The sequence below is a fragment of the Sciurus vulgaris genome (assembly GCF_902686455.1).
Source record: "Sciurus vulgaris genome assembly, chromosome: 1".
Taxonomy (NCBI): Eukaryota; Metazoa; Chordata; class Mammalia; order Rodentia; family Sciuridae; genus Sciurus; species Sciurus vulgaris.
In genome coordinates, this window is record NC_136461.1 from 114,932,860 (window position 1) to 114,946,795 (window position 13,936).

The following is a 13,936-nucleotide window of genomic DNA, read 5'->3' on the forward strand; positions in this document are numbered from 1 at the left end:
TTGCCATCCATCCCCCTACCTCAGCTTCTGGAGTTCCTGGGATTACAGGTGTGTGCCACCACACTGAGCCAAAAACATTTTTAATCAAGGGACTCATAAACACATAATTCAGGATAATGGCTACAGCTGTGGAAAGGGTGAGTGCAATATGGGATTGCACACAGAGGCTTTTAATTGGATCTGTTAGTATTTATTTTAAGGGATCTGAAACAAATGTAGAAAAACGTTCAAATTCAACAAAGCTTGTGTCTGGATATTGTGTTGTTTTCTGTACACTTGAAATAATTCATCATTAAAATAGTGGGAAAAGAAAAAGACTTTAAGAAAAAATGAGAGCGTCCATAAAGAAAAAGCAGCTGCCCATGAGGCAAGAAAATCTGGTTAGCCTGAGAAAATTGGTTACCCTTCCAGTTTGCGCAGGAAGGGAAACAAACAGTGGCTGGGTGTCTCCAAGCCTTGGAGAGAAACAATGAGTGACCCAAGAATTTCATCCCCTGCCAAGCAGCAACAGTCTCCAGCTAAAAGAACTCAGGGATAACATGAGCCAAAAGCACTTTGAAATTCAACCAACCAAATAATGAATCAAATAAAGGATGCAAGAATGAAGAAGTCAGGCTAAAAGCTCTGTTATTGAACACTGAATTCAGTGTATGAAAACCTTGACATCCATGGAAATCATGGTTACAAAACAGAATGTAAATAACATATACATGAACTCTGTAAAATGAATTAAAATAATTACCAAAAATTGATTGGGGCACGGAAAATGATTGTAATTATAAATACACTGTTTTTTAACCTCAGATGACTATCTAAAATGAAAAAATATGATTAGGAGTTGTTTTTCATCTGAAGGATCTTATAGGAATTACTCTTTTCTTTTTGGTGCTGCTGGCTACTGAACCCAATTCCTTGCCCATGCTTGTTGTAGCTCTACCACTGAGCTACATCCCCAACCCCAGGAAGTAATATTTCTCATGATGAAGAAGCAACTGAAATTCAGTAATTTATCCATTTTGCCTTTGGATAAATATAAGTAAAGTTTAAATAGTGCTTTAAAATGAATAATAGAATTCATTATCCCACTGTGATAACTTGTTTTTCTGTAAATCCATTTCTCAGTTTTTCACCATTTTTAGTCATCTCTCTTGGAATCCTTAGGGGATTGGTCCCAGGAGTCTTCAAGGATACCAAAACCCATGGATGCTCAAGACTTTGTATGAAATGGCATAGTGTTTGCATATGATCTATACATATCTTCCTGGTTTTTTGTTTGTTTTTGAGGTAGTTTTGTTTTGTTTTGTCTTGTTCTAGGGATTGAACCCATAGATGCTTTGCCACTGAGTTACACCCCCAGCCTTTTTTTTTTTTTTTTTTAGGACAGAGTCGCTCCCAAAGTTGCTGAGGTTCTCACTAAGTTGCCCTGGGTGATCTTGAACTTGTAATTCTCCTAACTCCGCCTCCCAAATCACTAGAAATGCACTACCATGCTGGCTTCCTGTATACTTTTAATTATTACTAGATTCTCCTTTTTTTTTTTTTTTCCCCCTGGTACCAGGGGTTGAACCCAGGGGCTCTTAACCACTGACCCACAGGAGACAGCTTCTCACTAAGTTGCTGAGGCTGGTCCTGAATGAGATACTCCTGCATCAGCCTCCTCAGTTGCTGGGTTTATAAGTATATACCACTATGCCTGAACATCACAATGTAGTTCTATATAAATTGCTGTTATGCTGTATTGTTTAGGAAATAATGACAAGAAATAAGTTTATATATGTTCAATACAGACAAAAGGAATATTTTTGATCCATTGTTGGTTGAATACAAGGATGTTGAACTCTCAGATATGAAGGACCAACTGTTTTACTTAAAGAGATATATCCAAATGACATTCATCAAATGATAATGCTTATTTCTGAGTAGTGGGATAGTGAATAATTGTTTTCTTCTTCTGTATATTTTGCTATGTTTTTTATTTTTTATTGTTGCTGCTGCTTCTAGACATGGGTCATGGGTATGGCAAAAGCAGAAAGGATGATCTTGACGGTTATTTCTAAGACTAGATGGAAGTAAACCATGTTGAATGTAATGAAGGCTGTCTCTTGCAGTGTGGTTGGGGAGATGGTGGTTTAAATGGATGCGAAGCGTTAGGGAAATAAGCAGACATAGTTGAGATTTTTTTTTTTTTTTTTTTTGGTACTGGGGATTGAACCCAGGGCCTTGTGCTTGTAAGGCAAGCATTCTACCAACTGAGCTATATCCCCAGTCGGAGATTTATTTTTAAAGTAGAATCAACAGAACTTGCAAGTCAATTGGATATAGAGAGGGAGAATAAGGAATAAGTCAGGAAGATTCCTAGGATTTGACTTGAACACTTGATCAGCTCCTTGTACTACTCCATCAAAGCCAGCTCATTTTACCCTCAACGTCTCTCACAAATCCATCCCCTTCTTACATCTCCCAACCAGCTCCACTCCCACAAAGATGGTCCCACGTGAAAGCTAAGTCAGATTTACATTGTTAAAAATTTCTGGGTATGATTCTTCAAAAGTTATTTCAAGATGGGCACAGTGGCATACGCCTGTGATCCCAGCAACTCGGAAGGCTGAGGTAGAAGGATCACAAGTTCAAGGCCAGTCTCAGCAACTCAGTGAAACCTTGTCTCAAAATAAAAAATAAAAAGGTCTGGGAATGTAACTCAGTGGTACAGTGCTACTGGGTTCAATTCCTAGTAGCAAAACCAAAAGTTATCTTAATTTATAATGATTCACTTATTTGTGTGATCATGTGGCTATATGCTCTCTTCTTCTCTAAACTGTGAGCTTCATAAAATCAGGAAACACTTCATCTCACTCTTTTGGTTACAGTACATATTACATAATACATATACATATTACCTTGTAAACACACACACACACACACACACACACATATTTTTTTAATCTGGGTAAGCTCTACTAGTGAGCTCCATCCTCAGCCCTTTTTATTGTATCTCTAAATTTCCCAGCCTGGTCTTGAATTTGTGATCTTCCTGTCTCAGCCTCCTGAGGAGCTGTGATTACAGGAATGTACCACAGCACCTGGTTCAAGGTACTATATTCTTGTTTTGTTTGTCTTTATTTCATTGCTATTGTTGTTGTTAGTGCATTCTAGCTATACGTAATCATAATAATGGGGTTCATTCTGATGTAATCATACCTGCAAGGGATATAATTTGCTCCATCACACTCCCTAGTACTTCCATTTTTCTTCTCTTTCTACCTCCTCCTGTTCTACTGGTCTTCCATCCATTTATTTATTTATTTATTTATTTATTTATTTATTTATTTATTTTTAGTTGTTGATGCATCTTTATTTTTTATTTATTTATATGCAGTGCTGAGAATTGAACCCAGTGCCTCACACATGCTAGGCAAGTGCTCTACCACTGAGCCACAATCCCAGCCCTATTTATTTTTTTAATTGTTGCTTTATAGATACACACGAAGGTGAAATCAATTGTGGTATATTCATATTTGTACATAGCATAATTTGGTCAATTTCAAGATACTATATTCTTGAATGAATAAGTATTCCTGAGAAGCAACACAGCCACCATGCAGGGCCTGTAGGGGACGCTCTTGGCTCTCACCATGTTGAGGCCAAGACATGGACAAGTGTCCCTGCCCTTGTGTGTGGTAGTCCCCACAGTAAATGAAACAAGGGATCTGAGTCATGGGTCTCCTGGCCACAGGCAGTGTGTCCTTAGGTAAGTCACACCAAGTCTCTGAGTCTCGATATCTTCATCTGTGAAATGTGGCACTGATTCCTGTCTTACAGGGTCATTGGCAGGAACAAATAAGCCTTGGATACAAAAGCATTTTTTAAAACTTTTAACGTGAGACAATAGAAGTTATTGTTTAATTTTTCAAAAAGAAACTCTACTAGGAATCAAAATGAAAAACAAAACCAAATGTATAGAAAGTACAAAAGTTACACAGGTGGTTTTAGGTTCATTAGCCTTATGGGACACAATAAATCAGGTTCTCACCCTAAAGAATGACAAGTTCAGCAGAATGTGGTGGCACACACCTGTAATCCCAGCTATTTGGGAGGCTGAGGCAGGAGGAGCACAAGTTTGAGGTCAGCTTCAGTAATTCAGCAAGATCCTGACTCAAAATAAAGAATTAAAAGGGTTGGGGATGTAGCTCAGTGGTAGAGTGCCTCTGGGTTCAATTCCCAATACTTAAAAAAAAAAAAGACAAGTCTAGCTACAGATGGCTTTGACAGGCTCAACTTGCTGGGCATCCATCACATGGGTCCTAAGGGGTTAGATCCTAGACAGAGGGGGCTGAGAAGACCACTCAAAGAAGACTGTTTCTCACCCTCTCTCCCCAGCTCAGCTCAACCAGTCTGATCCTGCCCTTCTCTCACCCAACACTCCCCAGGGAGGCCTCAGGTTGAGCTGCTTGACCCTACAGTGGCTGCTTTTGCTCCTGTGGGACCTCTCTGGCTCCAGGTCCTGAAACCAAAGCTCTGAGGGTCATTCAAGTTCTCTGACCTCCATTGAAGTTCAGTTTCCTCCACAGAATTCTAGGCGTAAGCCCAGACCTCTGTTATGGTTTGAATCTGGAACATCCCCCGAAAAGCTTATATTTTAGGCAGTACAACTTCTGGTTGGATCACGAGGGCTCTAACCACATCAGTGGATTAATCCATTTGATGGATTAATAATTTGAATGGATTACTGGGTGGTAAGTATAGGCAGGTAGGATATGACTAGAGGAAGTAGTTTACTGGAGGTGTGGTCTGGACTATATCTATAGCCCTTGTGTGTGTGTGTGTGTGTGTGTGTAGACACACACACATGTTGGAGGCCGCTGCCCTGTAGGGCTCGCAGTGGTAGCTGGCCTCGCCCTAAGATGGCGCCGAGAAGCCCAACCGCAAAGAAAAACAACTTTAAGGAAGTGCTTTCTGTTGGCTGACTGATCTCCCCCGAGTCCGTGCTTAGCTCGTGATCAGTACATGTCCTCATTACCCACCGTTAAGTGTCCACGAGCCAAACGCCTGACCCGTTAGGTGATTGGCTGTTACATCCCATAAAGCTGCGTACTTTTCGCGGCAGAGAGCAGCAGCAGCTGCGCAAGAAAGAAGAAGAGAGAGAGCTGCGCGACGAGGAGAAGAAGAAGAAGACGGCGGCGGTGGAGGAAGAAGAACCAGGCACTTGGCTCAGAAGCTCTCCCATAAAAATAAAGACCATAAAACTCCATCTGAGAGCCGAGTCTTCATTTTACTCACTGGACGAGACACACACACACACACACACACACACACACACACACACACACACACACATTCGTTTCCTGCCAGCTCTTCTAAAGTCTTGGTAAAGTGGAAGGACTAAGTTCTGAAGTATCATGGGCAATGAAGAACAGCCTATCATCTCTCAAGGAAGCAGAAGAGGCTCTAGGAAAAAAGGATGGAGTTGGTCCACCCCACCTTGACCCTGTTCTCATGCCTCCTAAGAGAATCTCTCTAGTGTCTAATGCATTTTCTTCCTCTTCCCTTTCCCTCTTCCTTTGGAAGGAAAAATGGGAATGTTGAGTGGGGTAGAGGAAATAAGCACTATGTGGGGGCTGGAAAACAAATGAGGAGCTGGTCGTTGGAAGGGAGGGACAAGAAGGGCAACTCTATGGGCTGGGGTTGTGGCTCAGTGGAAGAGCGCTTCTCTGGCACATGTGAGTCCCTGGGTTCCATCCTCAGCACCACATATAAATAAATAAATAAAATAAAGTTCCATCAACAACTAAAAAAATATTAAACAAAAGAAGGGCAACTCTATTCTGAGTTGCCTCTGAGATTTCCCATGATATTTCCCCACACCCTGGGTTTTGAGTATTGCAGTTTAGCTCTAAAATGTTCACCTAAAGCCCATGTTTTAAAGTCTTGTTTCCCAGGGTGGAGCCACTGAGAGGCATTGAATTTTAAAGTTTCCATTGAAACTTTAAACGTTAGGGTTTAGTAGGATGTTTTAGGTCATTGAGCATCTCACAAAAGGAGTTGTGGGAAACCAGCTCTTCCTCTTTCTCTCTTTTGCATTCTAGTCATGAATTAAACAACTTTTCTCTGCTATATGCTCTCTACCATGACATACTGTTTCACCACAGACCCAAAAGCAACTGGGGGCCAACCAACCATGAACTGAAACTGAAACTTCCAAAACTTGTGAGGTTTATTTTGATAAATCAATCTTCTTTATAAGTTGATTATCTCAGATATTTTATTACAGTAGTGGAAAGCTAACAAAGACAAGGATCTACCTTCTCTACCACCCAAGGCCTTGATACCAATTATATCCTTGTTATATCTTCCAAGAAGCTCTTTGTCCCACTTCCTCCCTGTTACACCCTCCCCTGCTTTTTGTCCCATTTCAGCCCATCCTTCCTCTGGGCATAGCACCCACCATACATTGTGGTGATCCTGCTGCTCTCTGAAGTCTATTTTCATAGGGTTTGTTTCTGCACTTCCTACAAGAATTTTTTTAACTGTATACTGAATTGTACAAATTTCAAGTCAACTGCTAAGATTTTTGTCATCATGTTTACATCATTATAAAAAGTGTACATTCTGGAGTATTTTAGATACTAGAACATTTTTTGTTTGTTTGTTTTTGCAGTGCTGGGGATTTGAACCCAGGGCCTTGTACTTGCAAAGCAAGCACTCTACCAACTGAGCTATATCCCCAGCCCCAGCCCTAGAGCATTTTTAAATAAAAACTATTAAAACATTGTTTTAAATGTGTTTCAGGAAATCTGAACACTTGAAATATGTATGTTTGAGAGAACAACCAAACAGAAGGTCAGTAAGTAAATAGAGGACTTAAAGAACACCACAAACCAATTGGACCTGACAGACATTGAATTTTTGAGACTGTAGGGCTGGGGATATGGCTCAGCAGTACAGCACTTGTCTAGCATGTACAAGGCCCTGGGTTCAATCCCCAGTACCAGAAAATAAAAAAACTGTTATTGAATTTTTGTGACTGTAATAAATACCTGCAGCAGCTAACTTTATAAAATGGAAAAGTTTATTCAGCTCACAGTTTTAGTGGTCCAAAGTCCAAGACTGGGTGGGGAGGTTCCATCTGTTTGACATCTGATGAGAACAGAAGAACGAAGTACATGATGGCAAGAGCTCATATAGAAACAAGCAGTCACATCTCAAATAGGAGTGAAGAGAAAGAGTTGGGCAGAACCAGGCTTGCTCCTTTTATTTTTATTTATTTATTCATTTTTGGGTGCTGGGGATTGAACCCAGGGCCTTGTGCTTACAAGGTAAGCACTCTACAAACTGAGCTATCTTCCCAGCCCCAGGCTTGCTCCTTTTATAACAATCCTGTCCCAAGAATGACCGAAGAGGCCACAAGAGCCAAGCAGATGATGCATGCCTATAACCTCAGCTACTACTGAGGTAGGAGGATCACAAGTTCCAGCTAAGCCTAAGCAATTTAGGGAGACCCTATCTCAAAACAAAAGCTAAGAAGGCTGGGAGTATAGCTCAGCGGTAGAGTGTCCCTGGGTTCAATCCCCAAGACTATTAATTAATTAATTAATTAATTAATTAATTATATGCCAACAAATTGAATAACCTACAAAAAATTTATTAAGTTGCTAGGAATATACAACCAGCCAAGACTGAATCATGAAAAAAAATAGAAAATCTGAAAAGAATTATTACTAGTAAGTTGATTGAATCTAACAAAAAACCTCTCAACAGAGGAAAACCCAGGATCAAATGGCATCACTGAAGAATTCTACCTAATACTCAGAGAAGAATTAACACTAATCCTTCTCAAACTCTTCCAAAAATTAAAGAAAATGGAACACTTATGAATTCATTTTATGAGGTCAGCATTATTCTGTTACCAAGCGAAAGATCCTACAAAAAAACTGCAGACTAAATCCCGGATGAATATCAATGCAAAAATCATCCCAAAAAAGTACTAGCAAATTAAATTCAATAGCACACCAAGAGTATTATACACCATGACCAAGTAGGTTTTACCCTTGGAATACAAGGATGGTTCTGCATATGATAATGAATAAATATAATGCACTACATTAACAAAATAAAGGACAAAAATCACATGCTCATCTTAAATTATGTAGAAAAAGCATTTAATAAAATTCATCACTCTTTTGTGACTTTAAAAAAATACTCAAAAACTTAGGAATAGCAGAAAATTGCTGCCAGGCACAGGGTCACATGCCTATAATCCCAGCTACTCAGGAGGCAGAGACAGGAGGATCAAGAGGTTCAAGGTCAGATGGGCAATTTAGGGAGACATTGTGTCAAAATAAAAATAAAAAGGGCTGAGGATGTAGCTCAGTGGTAAAGTATCCCTGGGTTCAATCCTCAGCACCGAAGAAGAAGAAGAAGAAGAAGAAGAAGAAGAAGAAGAAGAAGAAGAAGAAGAAGAAGAAGGAGAAGAAGGGAAGGAAAAGGAGAAGAAGGGAAGGAAAAGGAAAAGAAAATTACCACTTCAATATAATTTCACATGAGAAATCCACAATTAACATCAACTAAACATGAAAAACTGAAATTTTTTCTTCTAAAATCAGGAACAAGATAAGGATGTCTACTCTCACCACCTCTACTCAACATAGAACTAAAGTCCTACTCAGAGCAATTAGGCAAGAAAAAGAAATAAAATGCATCCAAATTGGAAAAATAAATTAGTAAAATTATTTCTTTTCTGATGACATGGGTTGATCTTTGTTTTTGGTTTTGGTTTTCTGGTGCTGGGGATTGAACTCAGGGGCACCTGACCACTGAGCCACATTCCCAGCCCTATTTCATATTTTGTTTATTTTTTTAAATATATTTTTAGTTGTAAGTGAACACAATACCTTTATTTTATTTTCATGTGGTGCTGAGGATGGAATCCAGGGCTTGCTAGGCAAGTGCTCTATCACTGAGCCACAACCCCAGTCCCTATATTTTATCTAGAGACAGGGTCTCACTGAGTTGCTTAGTGTCTCACTTTTGCTGAGACTGGCTTTGAACTGATGGTCCTCCTGCCTCAGCCTCCTGAGCAGGCATGGGATTACAGGCATGCTGCGCTACTGTGTCCAGCAGATGACATGGTTTTATACGTAGAAAGCCTTATAGAATTCATTTTTAAAAAGCTGTTAGAAGTAATAAATAAATACAGCAAAGTTGCAGGATACAAAATGAATGTTCAGAAATTAGTTGCATTTCTATACACTGATAATGAACAGTCTAAAAAGAAAATTAAGGGGAAAAAACTACTTACAATAGCTTCGAGAAGGATAAAAATACCTAAGAATAACTTAACCAAGGAACTAAAGGACTTAAACTTGAAAACCACAAAATATTGCTGAAAAGAATTAAAGAAGACATGAATAAATAGAAAAAAAAAATCCCATGTTTGCAAATCAGAAGATTTCATATCATTAAAATGTCCATACTAACTAAAGCAGTTTACTTATTCAATGCAATCACTATAAAAACCCCAAAGACATATTCTGCTTTGTTTTGTTTGGGGAGGATGATACCAGGGATTGAAGCAGGGGTGCTTTACCACTAAGCTTCGTCTCTGGCCTTTTGCATTTTTAATTTTGAGACAGCGTCTTGCTAAGTTGCTGAGAGTCTTATTAAATTGATGAGTCTGGCCTCCACTTGTGAGAAGGAGACTCCTGTCTCACCCTCCCCCATAAGTGGGATTACAGGTATGCACCACCATGCCAGGCCCAAAGGCATTTTTTATAGAAATAGAAAAAGTCCTAAAGTTCACAGTGAACCTCAAGAGACCCAAAATAGCCAAATAATCTTGAAAAAGAAGAACAAAACTGAAAGCCTATACTTCCTAATTTCAAAATATATTATGAAGCTATGAATCAAAATAGTTTGGTAGTGGCATAGAGATAGAAATATAAACCAATGGAACAGAAGAGAAAGCCTAGAAATGATCCTCACTTTCATAATGAAAGAATATTTAACAGCAGTGCCAATATTACACAATAAGGAAAGGATAATCTCTTCAACAAATGATTATGGGAAAACAGGATACCCACATGCAATAGAATTGAGGCACGAAGACACACACCTGTAATCCCAGCAACTTGGGAGGATGAGGCAGGAGGATCAAATTGCCAGTCCATGGCCAGACTGGGCAACTTAGCAAGACCTCATCTCAAAATAAAAGATAAAAAGTGATACCGCTGTTTACCGGTGACGAGTTCTGCTCCTTCTAATGTTGAAGATTGAACACTAGAGAAGCATGCCAAGGCAAGCATATTAAGCAGGTTTTATTTAAAGGTAATAATACAGACTTCTCCCGGCAGGAAGAAGGGGGCCATGGGTGATGTTCTAAAGTCCCAAGAAGTGAGCACACCCTACATCTTTTATAGGTTAAATTCTCTTTTGTTCTCCAGTTCTCTCCCCCCTTATCTTTCCTTCCTGCCTAAGTGACTAGGCCTGGTTTTGCATTAAGTGAGAAGCCATGGGCAGGGGGAGGGCCAAGGTGATTCAGGCAGGCAAGGGCCCAGGGGGCATTAATTAGCAGCTCCTTGCTTGCAGTCCTTGATAAAGGCAGATAAATTTGGTAATCAATGGGCTCCGGAGATCCTGACATTCCATTCTTCCAGGAACAATCTCCAACTTCCAGAGGCAAATGGCTTTATGGCTTCATTTCCTCTAATTGACCCGATTCCCTATTTCTGCACTAACTACCTGTCCTTAATTCTGGCTTCATTCCCCCCTTTAGCTTTAGGAACTCCTAACTGCTTGTTAAGGAAATGAAAGGGGACGCCGATCGTTCTGGCTGCTTTGAAGCTGAAAGGGGGCAGCGAGGGGCAAGCAGTTTGGAGTTCCTTTTTTAAAAAATAGGGTCAATTGAGGGGTCCAAGGTAGAAGTCTGGTTGGGGAAGAGCAGGTTGTAAAATCATCTGGGGGTGGGTGCTTCTATGATAGAAAACAAAAAGACATGAGTACTGAAATGAGATTAGTACAAAGTAAATGTTGCAGCATCTGGAACATGCCACTGAGTATCATGAAAATGACAAGTCAATCTCTCACCAGGAGGTGGAAGAACTGAGAAATTGTTTCCATAACTAGGCTTAACAAATGCTGGAGAGGACAAGGTCTTTATTTGGGGACTTTAACATTGTCCAGGTTATCAGGAACGTAAACACAACATTTAACTCTTAATGCCATAGATGTCCCTAAAAAATATAGTTAAGCTACTTAATGTCATCTGATTCTTGTAAAATATCCCTTTATTGGTATAACCTGTGTTTAGTAGAGATCTCTATACTTCTATTACTTAGGGATAGATAATCATACGAGCAAACATAGATTAAGTCTACCTGAGTAGCTTAGGAAGGTCTGCAGGCCTTAAACTGACTAAAAATTTCTGACTCTGGCAGTTTCTCTTGATAATTATCAGGCACATTTGCGGAAGATTCTTTCTTTCATTTGTAACTTCCAGTCTTTATTCTAGTGGGCTAATACAAGTGTACATCTTAAGTTACATTTAACTATTATTTCTTTTAAATGCCCAAGAATGGCTATACTTTGGTTTTAACTGTTTTGCTGGGTGTCTAAGATCAAGCTGGTCAAATTGACCTGGTTTCTGTCTTGTTAGAGTCAGCTGAGTTCCCACAGGGGCCACTCCTAGAGAACTTAAGAGCAGCTTCTTAGTTCCACCAGTGCCACTGGTTAGGCAGGGTCTCCTTGATCAGGTGGCTTCCTTTGGAAGCATCAAGGGATGTCTCCCTTTTTCCATGACCCTCCTCTGCAGCAGATGCACTGAGTGATTTTTCATCCTCTAGTCTCAACAATCTCCTTGATCAGGAGGTTGTGTGACCCAGAGTTGCAAAGCTCCTTAGGGAAGTTCTCTTGTTCTTGGGTTCAGGCTGACTGAGGGCAAAAGATCCAAATATTGGTCTATCTTGCCTTCTGTATTTAATTCCAATCTCTAAGTTTGATCTTAATCATCCATTAAGCCAGTCTCACCAGTCATAAAGTAAGAGTACTGGGCTTTAACTTCAATGTCTATAACTTTACAATTATTTACCCTTTTATCTAACTGGAGTCTGCATTAGTACTGGAAGTTACCACTATCTGTTCTATAGGTGATGGCTTATTATCACAAGTTACCTAGGTTGTGTGTTCTTGAAGCAGCTACTTCTGCAAAACATTAACAGGTAACAGTTTTACAAAATGAAATTAGCAAGAGTAAAAATATATTCAGCTTGCATAATAGCCATCTTGAATTTTGACTGAGAACCACATTATATCCCCTATTTGAGATCACGCTACTTTTACAACAAGAACCAATCTTTTGACTATAACTTTAAATAAGCTGAAGTCTGACTTATTTTGGAGTCACTCTAACATGCAGTAAGGTGGGAGGCAGAGCCTTATCTCAGGTAAGGTGTGGCTCTTTACAGATCTTAAGTGTTCTAATTCTGATGTTGATCTTTGCTTCTTCCTTAAATATCATTAAGTAGTTTACATATACTGTTTCCTGAGTCTATATAAACTTTATAATTAACACAATTTAACATTGTATCTAAAACATGAATCAAAAAAAGGCTGAGAGAGCTTTTAACTTTCCTTTTGTGTGTCAAAGTGGCAAAATGTTTTCATGTTTCACAATATTAACCTTTAAACAAGTCAGGCTCTAACTTTTATAAATACATTTATATTTGAAATTCTTTACCTCAGTGTAAAAAGTAACAAATTTTACATATACCCTATTGATAGCAGGTCCTATAATAGAACATTAAATGATAGAAATAAATGCCCAATTAAAATTTACTCTTTATAAGTTTAAGATTACCATTACAGGCAAGTTTAATCTGAAGAATAGCAGAGCTTGATAAATTCCCTGTTTTAAAAACTTGTGTACCTGGAAAATATGAACACATTTAATATACAACTAGTGACCATTTCACAATTACCTTGAGACTTTTATCTTACCAAATTTAGTTTTTAAAGAAAAATGTAGACTCTGTAACATAGTACAATACTCTAACAGTTGTTTAACCATAATTGTATACACCCCAATTTTTAAGGCTATTTGTTCTAAAGAATAAAACTTAATAGACACAAAGTTAAGAGTAAATTAGTGTTTCTAAAAAATCCTTGTCATTTTACCATATAGATTAAGCTTTGGTTTATATCAGAACATTAGTATTTCACTTTAGAAAAAACCTTAAATAGCTTTAGCTGTCTCACATACATACAACCAACTTAGTTTCACGTAAACTTGTTGAAACTTGCCCTTTACTTACACAGACTTTTTTAGCCCTTACTTAGACCCTCATGTATTTCATCACACAAGCACTTTCTTACCCAGAAACATTTCCTTTTCCCTTTTACTAAATATATTTCCATACCCAGAACCTTTTATTTTCTCTTTCCTATTTGTTGACCCCTTTTTGTTCACATTCTGAAACAACTCTTATGAAATTTCTGAATTTAGGTAAATTACTCTATTTTAATAAGATTAAATATTTTGTTGTTTATAGTACTCTAATTGAAACACAGTTGAAACTTTTGGGACCCTTTGTATATAGAATTGCACTTGTTAGGACATAACTCTTAGTAACCTTGTTTTTAGTTTAGTGATGACACAAAGCAAGTTTAAACCCTTTTATTTACCAACCTATGAAAACACCAATAATGTTTAAGTATGATACCCCATGGAATTTAAGGAGTTAAAATTACTCAATGTTATTTAACAATTAGCATTTTAACTTTGTAAATTAATCCGATGTCTCTACAAACACATTTGAGTAATCCCGTACATGTTAACTCTATTTCACTTATTCTGCAAAAACCAAGATATCAGACATGTGTCCTGAACAGTATTTGCGGTCACTTTTCTGTTGAAGAAAAGTCCTAGAAACAATTGATATTAGACATT